This window comes from Petromyzon marinus, chromosome 55, assembly GCF_048934315.1.
Source record: "Petromyzon marinus isolate PM22_M1 ecotype Great Lakes invasive population chromosome 55, UKy_Petmar_22M1.pri1.0, whole genome shotgun sequence".
Classification (NCBI taxonomy): Eukaryota; Metazoa; Chordata; class Hyperoartia; order Petromyzontiformes; family Petromyzontidae; genus Petromyzon; species Petromyzon marinus.
In genome coordinates, this window is record NC_133721.1 from 1,994,740 (window position 1) to 2,012,378 (window position 17,639).

Genomic DNA, 17,639 nt, shown 5'->3' on the forward strand with positions numbered 1-17,639 from the left:
GAAGAAAAAAAGCCTCCATCATAGCTCTTCATTAGTAGATATTAATTTTATTTTTTACAAAAAGGTTGGCAGGTAATTCTCTCAGTGACAGCCTCAGATTGGTTCTTAGGGTGCTGATCCCCCTTCATTGTCCATATGAAGGGAGAGACAAGAAGACAAATAGGGGATGTGGATATTTCAACCTTATTACACAAATAAATTATTGGGCTTGTTAACACATCAACTAACGTTTGTTAAAACAATTGTCATCAACTTTAATTGACTGAATTTATGAAGTAATTGGGCTTATTAACAAATGAAAACGGTGTGTATATTTTTAACTCACCTGTAATGGGAATAATGTTACGCTCAGTGGGAACAGTGATGCTGCACTTTGGTCTGAAGGATAGCTGGCAGGTCAGGAGTAAGTTTGGTGGTTGAGATGCGAAGGACGTCACGGAGATGGCTGTCGGTCGTTCTGGTTCTCAGCCTGCTTTTGTTCAGCGTTAACAGAGAGAATGTCTGCTCACTTATGTATGTTGAGCCGAACAGACTCATCATTCGTTTTGCATGGCGTCTCGTCGGAGGAAACTTGGCCTTTTCCAAACTCCGGTAGAAGTCAGGTAGGGAGAGAAGCTGATGCTGATTCTTCAGAGAATCATCACACTGAATTTCGATCAGTTCTAATTGCAGACTCTCCTCCACTTCTTTTGCATCCATTGAAAACGGAGCCGCAAACAGTGTGATTTCCTTCTCAATGACAGAAAAATCTTGGAAGCGCTGACTGAATTCTGTCATGAGAGATGTGATCACAGACACATATTCTCCCATTTTTGCAGAGAGCTTGGCATTTGGAAATGCGCATTGATTTCGGTCAGCGTGGGGAAGTGCGCTACATTGAAGTTGCGCAGTTGTGACTCGAAGAGACGGAGCTTCGCACGGAATGCTTTCATGTGCACATACAGCTGTGGTACCAGCTGCTCTTTGCCTTGTAGTCTCGTGAGATCAACTAAAAAAGCCAGGCCTGCCAACCATAAAGGGTCACTGATCTCATGGAGAGGTCTGCCCTTTTCTTTCAAAAACTTGTCGATATTTGATCTCAGGGAATAACACCACTGCAGCACGGAGCCGCGACTGAGCCAGCGCACTTGAGAATGGTAGAGTAGGTCCCCGTATTCAGCATCGACATCAGAGAGGAACGCTTGCAATTCTCTGTGGTAAAGCCCTCGGGCCATAATTTTTTGACATTTTTCACAACTGTGTTCATCACATCGCCAAGCTGGATTATCTTGGCACAGAGGGCTTCTTGGTAGATGATACAGTGCATTTTAACAGTCTCACCTCCGCTCTCCTGCACCTTGGCACTCACCATAGAAGCCATTCCTTTGCGCTCGCCTGTCATTGCTGGAGCCCCATCCATTGTAATTCCACACAGCTTGTCCCATTTAAGTCCAGCCTGGTTAATTGAATCTGACACAGCTTCAAAACATATCCTTCCCAGTTGTTGTCCCCTTTAGACTCCGAAGATCAAGCAGTTCCTCCGTAATGCAAAAATTCTCATCAACTCCCCGCAAAAAAATTAACAGCCGTGCAGTGTCCGTGGCATCTGTGCTCTCATCACATGCAATCGAGTAAAAATCGAAAGCACAAGCTTTATCTGACACTTGCTGTTTTAAGTTAGCCGACAAGTCTTCAATTCGCCGCACAACCTTATTTCTGGACATACTAACATCGTTAAAATCCTGCATTTTCTCCAGGCACATTCCCACGACTTTAGTGAGGCACTGTTTGATGAAGTCACCGTCTGAGAAAGGTTTCCCGTGTAGGGCAATGAGTTGAGCTACTTCATTGCTGGCTATTGTTGCATTTTCTTGAGCTTTGTTAGCACGGAAAAAAAAACCCTGCTGCTGCGTTAGCAGGCTAGCTTGCCATTTGCTTTACCTTCTCTCTCCGCTCGGCGCCAGTGTAGGACGTGAAGGTCTGATGTTTCGTTTCATAATGCCGTCGTACATTGTACTCTTTCATCACGGCAACACTCTCATTACAAATCAAACAAACACACTTCCCCTTGGTTTCTATGAAAAAACATTCATTTTTCCACCGAGTCTGAAATTTTCTGCACTCGCTTGCAATCTTGCGTCTCTTCGGTTCCGGCATTTCTGGTGACCCTGAGCAAATGTTTTCTTCGATTGCTTGCTTTGTGGAGACGCTGCCTTGTTCAAGACAATAGCGCCATCTAGTGTTTAAATTAAGAAATGCAATACAGTGGGCCATAGTCCATTATATTTTTAAACTTTGATACGGGCCCATTAAAAATGGATGGCGGGCCGCAGTTGGCCCGCGGGCCGTAGTTTGGACACCCCTGGTTTATAGCATGTTATATAATAATAAATAGTATAACATTGTAATGTTTAACATAATTCATAAGGCAATATATAGTATTGTAATTTTATAGTGAATATACAGCTGTGTGGTATACAGTAGGGTTGGTAGAATAATACATAGTGTAATATTACAAGTCTAATATTTTACAGTCTAAAGTATAGGGTAGTCTAAAGTAACGCATTGTGTAATTCAAGGGTGGGTTTGTCTATGGTAGTGTATATTACGGTGTATAGTTGTGTAATGTAGGAAAAAGTTTATTTGGAGACATATCAATATAATGCATAATGTTAGAGCTTACATTGGGCTGTGTATACGGTATTATACAATGTAGTTTAGATTGGAAGGTATAACATTACAATGTATAGTAGTCTAGTTTATGGCATGGTTGTAATGCAACACAGGACAGAGCAGCACATCGTGGCTGTTTCTCCCCCCTCCTCCGTTCCGAGCATGGATGGACTCGTCCGTCTGAACGAGGCTCGTCGCTCTCCGTGGTGCTAACGTTGGAAAGAAGGAAAAAACCGCCACCCATTTTTTTCGCCATATGGCATTGTAATGTATAACGACTTATTGTTAATAGCTCAGCTGATGGAGAGTATATAGAGTTTATTGATAACATTGATGTAGTTTGTATTTTAGTTTTTAGTAGTTTACTATATGGTATTCATTAAATAGTGTAGTGTATTCCCAGTTACTTTATGTTTATAGCTCAATTTATTGAAGAATATATTGAGTACATTTATTATATTGATGAAGTTTCTACTTAGTTTTTTTTCACATCGGTTTATTGTATGATAGTTGGGTAGTTGCAGTCCTTTAGCGTCCATATACTAAATGCCTCTGCTGATATGTAAACTTTGACTTTAACATAGCTATTTCCGTGACCAGTCACATGCTAATCCCTCACATTAACATCATGCTAATCTCCCAGTTACATGCTAATTTCTGACTTTAACACCCTGCTGATCCAACACTTTAACGCAGCTATTTAAATGCTAAATTATCCTGTTTGATATGTAAACTCCTTTGTCAAGGCACTTTACCTCTCCCACCTAGTTTAAACGACACTGCGAATCTTAGCAGCAGTCATTGAAGTGCTGTCGTTCCGACAGTTCTGTTCCTTCACCTGAAGAAGGCTACTTATGTTGTGGCCGAAACGTCGTGAAAATTTTATTTTTTATTACGGTTTTTTTTTCCATTCTACGTTACTTTACCGAAAGAACCAAGAAGATGAATCCCTGCAGTCACGAAAGCTTTAAATCTGAACTTTACGCAATTAAAAATCATAGTGTAAGATAAGACTACAATCGTTGTCTGCTGTGAGGATCTTCTGTACTCAGGGCCCCGAATGTTTGTGGCAAGTGAAAGTTTGTCTCAGCAAAATATAAGATTTCTCACAGTAGCATACCGTATGACCACACGTCGCTCTGCACCTTGTAGAGCCCATGGAACATGCTTTCTGAAGACATCCACTTTACAGGCAGAGGCACCTAATGGACATGACCGCATGGCCACAAGCACAACAACAATACGTTCAGTAAATTCAGTTCAGGCCGATGCATCGCGATTCGTCATACGTTTTTTGCGTCAGGCCATATTCATCTGGCCAAATTAGCGTCATCTAGCCCTCCACTACCCTGAAGGGTTAAATGTGTAGTGACATCACGGGATGGCACTGTGTAGTGCCGGGCCTAGAGAGGCACGGCGTGCGGTGTATTGACATCGCGGATACCACTCTGGTGTGGGTGTAGTACCGGCCCTAGAGGGGCTCGGTCAGCGCTGATTGATCCCGCTGGATGGCATCACGCTTGGCGTGCAGTGCCAGCCCGACAGGATAGGGTGTGGGAGTGCCGGCCGTAGGAAACGGGTTACTAAATGCCATGGCACTCTGGTTGACCCGAGAGGACACGTGACCGGTTAAGTCTACAAAGGGGCCCCAAGTGGGGGCTAGGGGTGGTCACGTGGTCGGGGTCCAGATCCTGCTGCTCGATGATTCTAGAAGGTGGTCGTGGCCAAGGGCGGAGCCAGCCACGCCACAGAGAATATAAGCTGGGTCCCCCAGAGGGACCGGCGTTGTTGTTCATCCTGAAGAAACCTTTGTCTACGTCTACGTTCTACCGAGTCTCCAACACATGGACTGGGACCCGAGCTGTGGTCCCGTTCTGTCGTAGCTAGTCATGTTGTAATTAGTGTAGTTAGCCTGGTGGTCACCACCACAGGTTGTTATTCTGGGCCAGTTACCCCGTGTACCACATGGGGGGGGAGGAGGAAGGAGATTTGTGAAATTGCCCCATATTTTGAACTGTCGGCAGAGCAGGGAGATTGAATCCAATTGCCGACCTCTGGATTGCAAGTCCAGGGTGGGAGAGCCATTGAACCACCGTGTGTGGCAGCACCCCCACTCTTTTTTTCTTAGGGGCTGTGCAAAATAAAATAAAAACATTGAGTACAATTAAAGTGATGGGCCTTCTATCCCGATGATGGTGATGACATTGGCGATACTGATAATGATGCTGATGATGCTAAGTAAGGTGAAGGACTCACATTGCCCTTCACCATGTAGTTGGGGTCAGTCTGGACGTCCCGTGCCAGCCCAAAGTCGCAAATCTTTGCGATGTGTCCATGCGTTACCAGCAATTTCCTCGCAGCCAGGTCGCGGTGGATGCACTAAAAAAAAGAAAAAAATTCCCTGTGTGGCCTTCAACAAACTTGGGGCAACTTCTGTGAAGGTCGGCCACGGTACACGACGGGGTGGGTGCCCAGCAACACGCCCGGCCGCCTTTGTCTCCCCAGTGTAGATGTTTACACACCGCACCAGGTACTCATTTGAGACTGAGTCCACCTGGGGAGGCCCAAGACCGGTTCAGATAATTGTCACTGATGTTGGCTGTGAGCGGGAATCGAACTCTGGCCGTTGGGTTCGTAGCACAGTGAACTAACCACTGAGCGACCACTCGCTACCCAGACAGCCATATTAAGGGCAACAAAGACGTGCACCACAGACACAGTCAAATACAAAGACACAGTTAAACACGCACAGTCACAGAGACACAGTTAAACATACTCTTTGGTTCTTTCGGTAAAGTAACATAGGTATAAAATAAAACAAATCACGACGTTTTGGGCGCTAAACCCTGTTTGTTTGGTATGCTTCTCTCTCTGTGTCCCCTGTTGTATCTGTGTTAGTTCCCCCCTACTTGTGTGTCTGTATATACATCTGGGGTTATGTGTTTCCTCTCGTAAATTTAGCTCTTCTGTACCTAATGATGGCTGCTTGTGTTGCAACCGAAACGTCGTACGCTATTATGTTATTTTATTATTTCTTATTTATACGTGACTTTACCGAAAAAAACAAAGAGTAATTCCTGCAGTCACAAAAGCTTCGAATCAAGTCTGAACCACCTCTACGGGGAGGTATGAGGTTTGTGTCTTTGTGTTGTCTCTGCTTGTGTATCTGCCTTTGTGTCTTGGCTTGGATTTGTGTCTCTGTGCTGTCTCTGCCTGTGTGTGGGCCTTGGTGTTTCCGAGTGTGTGCTGCTGCACCCCCTTTGCTCCATGCATACCTCATGCTAAATTGTCCCATTGTCTCTCAGCCTTACCTTCTCTGCCTATTTAAGGCGACTTCACTGTGTGCGTGTCTGTGCTGGTTCACTCTACTTGGATGTCTATGTGTGTGTGCGCGGTCTGTATTTTAAATTTCATACTTAACTTGCAATTTAGCAATCTTTGAAATAGCGTAATCAACCAGACTATGCGTTAATTGTGTTTTGACCGACCGTCTGTGTTGCTTTATATGGTTTCCAAATTTTGCTAAACCCTGTTTGTTTGGTATGCTTCTCTCTCTGTGTCCCCTGTTGTATCTGTGTTAGTTCCCCCCTACTTGTGTGTATGTATATACATCTGGGTTTATGTGTTTCCTCTCTCTCGTAAATTTAGCTCTTCTGTACCTGATGATGGCTGCTTGTGTTGCAACCGAAACGTTGTACGCTATTATGTTATTTTATTATTTCTTATTTATACGTGACTTTACCGAAAAAAAAACAAAGAGTAATTCCTGCAGTCACGAAAGCTTTGAATCAAGTCTGTAGTGCCTCTTGTTAAACAGTGCTTCAGTTAAACAGGAAAATTAATCAATCCAGCAGGCATGACTTGAAAAGTAACAAAATTACATTTTGGGTGGCACTCTAAATCGTCCGGTAAATCGTGTCGCCAATTATAATTTCTGCGTTTATCTGCGCGTGTCTGTGTACCCCCAGTGGAGGAATACGTGCGCAGCTTGCTGGACAACCCTGAGTTGATTGACCGTCTGGCACTGGCCTCGGAGCAGGTGAGACTCCGTATGCGTGCATCAGCTCTGCCCCCCCCCTCATATTTATGGTGCGGGCCTGTACCCTTGTCCGACCCCTCACTTCCGCGTTGCATCCAGCTGCCTCACTGAAGAAAGGGACACTTGCCTTGCGCTGAGTACGACGTTTCGCTGGTTGTAATCGCCAGGGAAACGATATACTCGATTTGTAAGTGTTGTGGGTTTACTCTCCAATACACAGGCGTGCTGCAGTAGTAACTAATTGACACGTTTTGTTTTACGTAACAAACCTTACTAATTGTCTGTGCCGGGTTAACTACGCACATTTACGCGCTCTTACCCAAAAAACCTTTATTATGGATAATATTGGTCGCAAAAGAACACGTGTTAAACAGCTCCCGTTAAGAACGTCTCATCCTCACCATCAATGGTCAATCAATCAAATAAATCCTAGATTTATAACGTGGCATATTTACCAAAAAGCAGAGACGGAAGGGTGAAACTCTAGAGGTAGCTCTTTGATATCCGCTTTTGTGGAACGTTCTCTAACACGGATGGCCGTACTGCTCTGAGATAAATCAGACTGGATCCTTCGTCTCGTTACGTGATGGCGGTTGCAAAATTGTTGTTGACGCGTGCATGTGCCGTGCGTGTGCTGTGTACGTGTGCAGGATGTGGTGGAGTCCCGGGTAATCTTCCCCGAACATCTCCCGCTGTCCCAGCTGCAGCAAGGTGTGCGCTCCGGCTGGTTTGTCCAGGGAACCTTCCTTGCGAGTCGTGAGAATTACCTGGAGGGGACTCTGAGGGTGCGAGGGGACGGTGACAGTGATAAAGAGGTACACGTTTCACAAGCCTGCGTCTGGAAGGAACAATGCTGTCCGATCGTATCTGTGTGAGTTTTAAAAACAAATTTATAATTAAGCAGTGGCATAGCGTTCTTGGCATGAGCAGTAGCTCTTAACCTTTACTGCAAGGCTGCAGTAAAGGTTAAGAGCTACTGGGCTAAAATATTTGTATTTTGAACGTCTTTTGCACCCTACGTAGGTGTCATAGCCTGGCTCCTGCCCCCCCGGCCTGTGAGTCTTGGTGCAGTTGCACTGCCTGCACACTCGATAGCTACGCCACCACAACTACAGTATATACGTTAATTGTGACTACTTTAATAATAGGGTTTTTCCCTTTTTTTTCTGGCAACAAAACTGAAACCTTTTACAAGGAATCATGTGTGCATTAACCACAATACTTGTGGTCAAAATGCAAACAAAAAACACACTATGATAATATATGCATTGTCCTTGAGACTGATTGGTTCACACCAGGGACGGCTTTCTTTTGAGCCTCGACCCAATTGGTGCGAGACCAGAGGACGCCAAAAGGCGTACGCATATATTGCAAATATTATCAGTGTGTTTTTGTTTGCATTTTGACCACAAGTATTGTGGTTAATGCACACCTGATTCCTTGTAAGAGGTTTCAGTTTTGTTGCCAGAAAAAAGGGGAAAAACCCTATTATATTTTGGTACTGGCAAAGGAGGTCTAATGATGGTTGTGACTACTTTGTTAACAAAATGAATGGTCTATTTCCACCTCCAAAATGTAACGTTAAATAACAATTAGGTACATTGGCCCTTTGTTGGAAAAAAAAAACCCAGTCTAGAAATTGCCCTACTTGAACATATGTTACTGAAAAACATTGGTTTCAGAAGATTCATGGGCTCATAGTCCTACATTTTAAATTGTTTATTCGTGGTATTAAAACTCTTGTACAGTAAAACCTTGGATTGCGAGCATAATTCGTTCCGGAAACGTGTTTGTAATCCAAAGCACTCGTATATCAAAGCACTCGTATATCAGTTGTGATCACGTGACGCTCGGCAGTACAAAGCTGCTCGTATTGCAAGACCCTCGCTCGTTTATCAAATTAATATTTATTAAAAATTTTGCTTGTCTTGTAAAACACTCGCAGACCAAGTTACTCGCAATCCAAGGTTTTACTGTATATGCTGCTCTCTAACAGCACTTGGCCCAGCGGTCTGTTAAGACTATACGGGGGATCTTTTTTGTCTGCGTGCAGGTGTTGATCCAGGGCCTGCAGCATTTAAACCGCGCGATGCACGACGACATCGTGTGCGTGGAGATGTTCCCCGAGGAGCGCTGGGTTGCCCCCTCCTCGCTGGTCCTGCACGATGAGGGCGTCGCAGGGGACGTTGCAGAAGAGAATGAAGAGGATGTGGTGAGTGGAGCGTCAACACTGCCGAACCAAAATCAAACCCAGACACCTGCAGTGTGCGTGTCTCTCTCCCCGTGGTCGCATGGATTTTTCTCCAGGTCCTCCGGATTTTCCCTCCACAGTTACAATCTGACATGCACTTAGAGTATGTGGCTGCTATCAATTTCAAATGTGATAAGATACTTCACTGAACGATCATTTGTGGCCAGGTCACTTAAAAAGAGCTATAGAGCTCTCAGGGTCCTTACCTGGTAAAGTTATTTAGTTTATAGTTTTTAAATAGTTTTAATATAAATTTTGATTTAAAGCTTTCGTGACTGCAGTAATTCATATTCTTAGTTTTTTTTCGGTAAAGTCACGTTGAAGGGAAACAACAAAATAATAAAATATATAAAACAATAAAAAAAAATCTCACGACGTTTCGACCATAACTCAAACGGTCGTCTTCAGGTGTGTTGGTTTGCATAAATTTATTTTTAAACGGCGCATTTATTTATTTATAAAAACGTTAGCGCCACGCGCAACGATTTGGCAGTTTATTTAGGACTAGCCCATCTATATTCTGAAAAGAGGAGGGGGGAGACAATTTTTTATAATGTATGCTGTCTGAAAGCCACTGTAAGCGTGAACAATCAATTAAGACCTGAAATGGTTTATCAAATCTTTCCAATGATTGCTAAGATAGAATCCATCTTCTCGGTTGAAATTGTCTCTGTGCTTGTATATGTGGATAGCCTCATGAACGAATCTCTCATGGAAGCCAGATGGCTTACAAAGAACCTCTGTCTTGGAAAAGTCAATGGCATGTGAGCCTACTGAATTAGAACAATGATCTGCCACGGCCGAGGTGTTGGTCCTACCGTGTTTAAGGTCTGCTTTGTGTTCACGAATGCGGTCCGAGACATGGCGTTTGGTTTCTCCAATGTAACTACTACCACAGAGGCAACTTAGTTTGTAGACACCAGGGTATTGTATGTCCGGAATCACATCTTTTACAGACGGAACCAGATCACGGATTTTATGTAATGTGTTGAAACGGACCTGGATCTTGTGTTTATTTAGGATTTTGGAGATCTTTTTTGTGACCCCCGCAATGTAGAGTAAAGTGATGGTTTTGAAAGGCTCCTCAAGAGGGTTCTTCTTCATGGTTTGAGTGATAGCTTTGCGGATTGTATAGTCGGAGTAACCATTAGCCCTAAGAGCTTGGTGTACGTGCTTGAGTTCACTGCTTATGTGTTCCTGGTCGGATATGCATTGGGCTCTATGATACAGAGTCTTGATGAGAGAATTCTTCTGTGATGGATGGTGGTGGGAATCCCGTTTCAGATAAGCATCCGTATGGGTAGCTTTCCTGTAGACAGAGTGGCTCATTGAACCATCAGGTCTCTTTTTAATTAAGACATCCAAAAAAGGTATCTTGCCATCTATTTCGACTTCCATGGTAAATCTGATGGCTGGGTGTATGAAATTGATGTGGTCGAAGAATTGGTCTAGAGCAAGCCGGCCATGTGGCCAGATGACAAAAGTGTCATCACGTACCTCTTCCATAAGGTTGGGCGCAGAGTGGCAGTCTGGATGGCGTCAGTCTCAAATTTCTCCATGAAAATGTTAGCTATAACTGGAGAAAGGGGGGAGCCCATTGGGGTGCCCTCAGTTTGTTTGTAGAAAGTTCCATTCCAAGTGAAGTATGTATTGGTTAAACAGTGTCTCACCAGGGGGGGTACCTCAGTGTTTAGTCCTTGATGAACCAAGTCTTCAATGATTGCAATGGTGTCAGGTACAGGAACCTTGGTGAATAAGGAAACTACATCAAAACTGATAAGCAGGTCGTCTGGGGACAGGGAAATACCCTTGATTGTCGATACCAGGTGAGTCGAATTTTGTACCACAGAGGTGGTCTTTCCAGTGAAAGGACGCAGGATTTCAGACAAAAAACGAGCTAGTTTGTAGGTGGGGGAGCCGATAGTAGAGACTATGGGACGAAGGGGTGTATCTACTTTATGTATTTTTGGTAAGCCGTATAATCTTGGTGGCCTGGCAGCAGAAGGTTTCAACGAAAACTGTTTAGATTGATCAATTAATGCGGTTGAATCAGAAATTATTTTGTTGGTTTGTGTGACGAGGCTGTTGGTGGGATCTCTTTTTATTTTTGTATAACTACCATCGTCGAGTAATTCTTAAATTTTGTTGTTGTATTCTATTTTATCCATGATGACAGTAGCATTGCCTTTGTCAGCTGAGAGGACTACAATATCATTCCTCTTTTTAATTTATATAATTCAAAACGCTCATCTTTGCTGAGGTTGCTAGCTGGCATCTTAGCGTTTTTGAGGGTTGCAGCGATTTCAGATCTTGCTACGTCTGCAGCGATGTGACCCAGGCCCCTGAGAGCAATGTCGCAGCCAGCCATCGGTGGCTGGCTGCGACACTCCCGCTACCCGAACGTACGACTGCACCGTGACGCCCCGGACGCCGTGACACCTCACCCGTCTGTCCCGTGGTCGGCAACGTCGGGCTCATCCTTCTGTCACTTGATGCGCGGCCACGCGGCTCTGTATGCAAGCCGTCGAACCCAAAACACGAACGGTGACACGGTGAATTGGAAGTCAGGGTGGATGAAGTGGCACCACTGTGATATTTTTTTGTTTGAAAGCATGGCAAACTCACCTGTGATTCAACCTAGGTTATTAAGGTGTTGTAAGTTGATAGTCTCAGCCCAGTCACCAATAACTGCACCAAAAACGATATTAAATTTGGTCGTGCACTTCGATTGTTTGATTTCCATCTCTGAGAAAACTACTGCGTTTGACTGCCATGTGATGAACATTACTTTGATTGGCAGAGTGGTTGGAAAAGCACTGCCCCCCTACAATTTGGACTGCATTTCACTTCAATGGATCTTAGAAGTAGCTCTGTTATGTCTGCTCCTGTGGGTCGTCCTTGACCACGAAGGGTTTGTATAGATTGCTTGTCTTGTGCGATACCATTAACACAATGAGAAACAAAATTGGTGAAAAGTTAAATATATTGTTAAGATGTATTCTTTGGGTTGTATCTTTGTTTAAACAGATGTCGGTTAATATTCTACATAATGTACGTTAGGTACAAGGTTGGCATTGTGGTTGTGCTTTTCATACCTATTTGCCACTGCACAACCGAGCGACACCATGGCTGGCACGGTTTAGTAGGCTGCAGGTTGTTTATCCACTGCAAAAGCGGATCCATGCCATGGACGGTCAATGCTTTGAACAAGGCTAGGCACGTGCAGATGACGCTGTGGTGCCACGTCCCCGCGGTGTACCGACTGCCGTCACACAATGTGTCGCTAGCCCCGCCCCTGGCCCTGCTCGGCCCCCGGATATATTTGGATGCCTTGTGGGGCCAGCATACTACGGTTTGGTTCTGGTTCGACACGGCAAAAAGCCAGTGGGTGACCACAGACACTTCGAGAGATCTGCACTGTCTGGGTTCCATTGTACCAGTGGAAAAGGGATACCGGTGACGATTGGCCACGTATGTGCATATGCATGTTGAACTTCTTCCGTACCATACGTAGACAACCGTGCTAATCGTCGGTGTGCTTGTGCAGGGCCATTTTGTGCGCTCTCTGGGCGAATGTGGGGATAAGGAGACGGAGACGGAGGTGCTGCAGCTGGAGCACGACGTGCCACACCAGCCCTTCAGCCAGGCCGTACTTGCATGCCTGCCCCCTCCCACGTTCAGCATCACAGCAGAGGTACGCATGAGACGTGTGACGATATGTCAATTCATCGATTGAGTTCAATTCTTACGCCTGCGGTGTGTTGGTGTGCTTGGTCGTGCATGTGAGAATCCTTTACTTCAATGTTTTTTATTACAAGGCCCACGGGCCACTGGTGGCCCCTGGGTGGCCTTTGGTGTGGCCCATGACGTGTGGCCCCCGACGTATAGGCCCCCGACAATAGACAAATGCGAAAACAGCCCCCATCATCATCATCGTGCTGTCAAACCTCAATAGTTTCAAGATGTTTGGCCTGCGTAGAATACCTTCTAGAGGACCTCTCTGGAGCTCTCCCTCCAGTCGAGGTCCTTCCGCTGCACTGTCATGAACGAGAAGCCACGGGGCTCTACACCTTTACTGCAGACCGTATATAGAAAAGCCGTCGACCTGAAAGAAAGTCGATGGCTCGGACACATCATCGTAAGAAGAGAGGAAATTCACATCGGAGGAAGGAAGGCGACGGACTTATGGAAGCACCAGGGCGGAGACCCGAGAGGCAGGCCTCGAGAGATGCGGATCAAAGTGGTGAGCCAGGATGTGGAGGACTCTGCAGTAGCCGTGGAGATGGTCCAGTACAGAAATGAATGGAGCAAGGGGACTACAGACTTTTTTCCTATAACGCTGTACTTGCGTTCCTGAAGAACACCGAATTGTGGAAAAATCGCATAATAAATAAGATAGGGTAAAGCACAGTCCGCGATAACACGTGAGATGCGTACGCAGGCTTAACAAAGACTTCGGGTACGTGAGTAGCATCTAGAAGCATCCAGAAGCATCCCACCTTGTGTGATGCTACACCGAGGCAACCGTACAACCGCTTATTCTGCCTCGCACAACGCAGTTCTGTTCACTCGATCGCCTTTTATCCAATTCGCATCCATGTTATGAAAAAAATGTGTTCCCTAATGCATTCATCGCATTATATCTAATTCACGATATGAAAACACGCGGAGTTATAGGAGAATGGACTGTACTTTCAAAATATTCAGTCGCCTATTGAGAAGCTAGAACGCCATTAGAATGAAGTTGGTTTACCCATGTATGGCTCACCCTGTGTTTTGTTTGTTGTAAGGCAGCGTTTTGTTGAACCTGGTGCTGTGTGTGTCCCGTACAAGGACCAGGCTGGCAGGGAGGACCTCCGTGTGTTGTCCATCTGCAGTGTGGATCCTCCAGGCTGCACAGACATCGACGATGCCCAACACTGCAAACCGCTCGACAATGGGAACGCCGAGGTATTCATTTGGTGGTGGTAATCGTGGTCACGGTCGGGGTAATTCGTGCCTATTCCTTTCATGGTTTTGTCAATGCTAGCGGAGGTGACAAGGGGAGTTTAATGACACAATGATAAGTGCACTGCACATTCATCCTGTCAAGCTGGTTTAGTTCCAGTCATGGCTAACACCGGTACAGAGTGATATCTAAAAAAACTACCCAAGTTCTCCCCTTCACCAGCTGCATTGACCATCGTAACAAAGCAAGGTCAAATGACAATCGCGACCCATTACGGCATGGAGAAGCCCTCATCCTGCAGTGGATTGACAAAGGGGTGGACAATATTCCTGTTTTTAAGTTTCCAAACATTGTTGCCTTAGTGCCCGTATTCTTGGTCTCTGCTCGGCTCAGGACTGACTTCAACATGGCTCGGTTCTGGCTTGATCTGCTCCGTTGCCTCCAAAGAAGCATGAGTGGCTCAGCTGTGCCTTGGCTCACGCTCAGCTCACAGAAATTCTGAGCGTGGCTGGGAGCATGCAGGGATATACGAGGAGGCACAAGGGACACAGAGGCTCAGGGCTGGAACCATGCTTAGAGGCAGCTCGGGTTTTAAGCATTGCTTTGATGTGGCTTATTGAGAATTAGAATCAGAATATTTATACTGGAGGAATCCGATGAGCTATAAAGCTATTTTTCACATGTCCAGTAGAGGCGGGTAAGAACGTTACAACAACAAACAGTACAAAACATAATAGTAGTGCAAAGTACAAGAAAGACAAACAAATAACCCAAACACAAACAAATACAACGAAACCATCCCCATCCTACCAGGCAAAGCCCACTGAGGTATTGATTTATTTTTGATTAGTGACCTGGCCACAAATGAATAGCTGAACAAAGTGGCCCATCATTTGGACATTTATAGCAGCCAAAATAATAGAAATAATCTCAATGCATGTTGCGCGAGAGCCAAGCCTGAGCCAAGCCATAGCTAAGACTCCACTGGCCTAAGTGTCCACGTCACTGGCCGAATGCCTGGTTCACAATGAATGCACCAGGTGGTAATGGGTGTGCATTTCATTTCACATTATTGGGCTTTGGTTGGAGTGGCTATGGTGGAGGTTATGCATGCATGTGTAGTGAGCAACTTCCGACAGACGTCTAGTAGAAGGCGTCTTATTTATTAAAAGCACACAGGGCGATACACTTCGTAACGCGGCTACACCTAGGCTGTACAAACACGCAGCCCATCTCCGTCCTGCGTAGCTACGCTGGTTGGTTGACGAGCGTAGCGGCGGAGACAGAGCTGCTCTTGCAGAAGAACCAGCCACGTGGTCGAAGACGAAGAGATGACGACGGTAGCGACGCAACCAGGACCCAGACCCCACGCTAACAGCCCCGAAGTTCTGATTCGGTGCTCTTTATATCTGCCTGGAGTGGCCAAGCTCCACCTCTGGCCACGCCCCCATTCTAGAACCTTCTAGGCCCTTCGGGATGGTTCCCGGAGCTTCTCGACTGACTCCGCCGTTGACCTTTACCCCAGATACGCCCCTTCATAATAAGGCATTATGTAATGCAGCTATAACCTTAATTACCCTTACAGGCCGGCAGGTATCACCCTGTCATTACACATCCATGCATGTGAGGGTGGTGACGGTGTATTAATGTGTGTTCTAGGTTGGGGTACACATCGCCGATGTGAGCTACTTTATCCGGCCGGGGAATGCCTTGGATGAGGAGGCATCTCTGCGTGGTACCACAGTTTACCTGTGTGAGAAGGTGAGATGTGGATTTCTTCTTGCCACAATATCAAGTGTTTTACAACCCGCCGATTTCATCCTTTCATTCTTAACTTTACGACATGATGTAAAATATTATGATGTAATGATCATTGCGGTACCAGTTTCCCCACAACTGTAATTGTAGTTGACATTTTCACCACATTTTTTTGTGTGCTTTTCAGTACTTACCGTATGAATAACAACAATGCTAAATATCTCTCATGATGTATTAAACGAGGTGATTTTTGTGGATTTCTTATCATATGATGTACCGTCACATCATGAGCGACAGGCTATCGGCGCAGTGTAACACTCGTGCCTTGCAGCAAGGAGACGCTGGGTTTGATTACTCAACTCTTGTGCCTTTTTGCTTGCTGTTTTGTTTGTTCTCCCCCCTGTTAGTGAATGGGTTTCCTCTGGATTAATCAGATTTCCTCTAAATAAAACCCATACAATCTTAACTGGCATTCGCGAAAACATCCCCTTGCTGAACAGTTACATGCAGGTGATTTAATCATGTGTGGGTTTGCTTGCAAAACACTCGTTGAGTTGGTGCATATGTATTTGCCAGATTGTGTTTATTGATAGAGAAGTGGTTGCGTTTATGTGTTTTTGCACCTGCAGAGGATTGATATGGTGCCAGAGTTATTGAGCTCAAACCTGTGTTCCTTGAGATCCAACGTCGACCGGTGAGATGCACCAACAACTGTGAACTCGCGAGTGCGCACATTGCAACCCATACTCAGCAGCTAACGTGCGTTGTTGCCAGGTGCACATGTAATCCCATGATGCGTGGTACTGCAAAGCTTTTGCAGTCGAACAATGGTTGCTACGTATATATTCCAGTTGAGTAATTTGTAACAACCCAAACCGGTATTTGGCCAAACATCCCGCTGCTGAAAGAATGACTCGACTACCAAAAACTTGGAAAGACCCTCCTGAAAAAGAGTCTCGAGACTTTGCGAGGCTTTCCTGAGTGAACACCCTGCACCACTCCAATGTCGACGACTCCGCCACTCGACGGTGAATGGCGACGGTGCATGTGCTGTGCGCGTGCAGGCTGGCGTTCTCGTGCATATGGGAGATGACTCCAAAGGCTGAGATCGTGAGCACACGTTTTACCAAGAGCATCATCAATTCCAAGGTGATTCCCTCCCCCCCCCCACAGACGTTCAGTTTTTGTAAAACTCTCGTTTGCTTTCACGTTTATTGTATCAGTGCCTTGCTATGTTAGTGCAGTTGAGGTTTCCGGATGGCTGAGAGGTCAGAGCGTTGAGCTTGCACCTCTGGGTTCACAAGTGGAGCGAGATGAACCGGGTTCACAAGTGGTAGTATGTATGTTGAACTTCTTTTGCACCGTATGTAGCCAACTGTGCTAATCGGAGGTGCGAGGTAGGACATGAAAGTAGTGAGTTGATGGTCTCTGTCCAGTCAACAATCACTGCACAAAACACAGAACATGCCAATTCGTCACGAGTACAGCACACCGGTGTGTTGTACCAGTGACGAATTGGCCACGTTCTGTTTATGTGACAACCCTTACTAGTCGGCTGTGTCGGGTGGTGGCGGGTTTAACGACACATTTATGTATTTACACAATCTAACCCAAAAAACCTGTATTATGGATGATATTGGTCACGAAAGCCTACGTGTTAAACTCACTGCACAAAAGACCACCAAATTACATTGCACTAAATTTGGTTAAATTCCAGCTTTGAGAATTCAAAAAATATAAATTTTACTGTCTTTGGGTGAGCGTAACCCTCAGTGGTCATCGGGCGCCACATAGACATCTGTTGAGTTCTGGCTTGGGCTTGGATCAGGCGTGGGCATTGTGTAATTGCGAGGACCCCATGGTTCACCCGTGGTGTGTTCATCGTATCCCCGCAGGCGTCTCTGACGTACACAGAGGCTCAGCTAATGATGGACGACGCCGGGCGGAAGGACCCGGTCACCAGCAGCTTGCGTGGCCTCAACTCCCTGGCC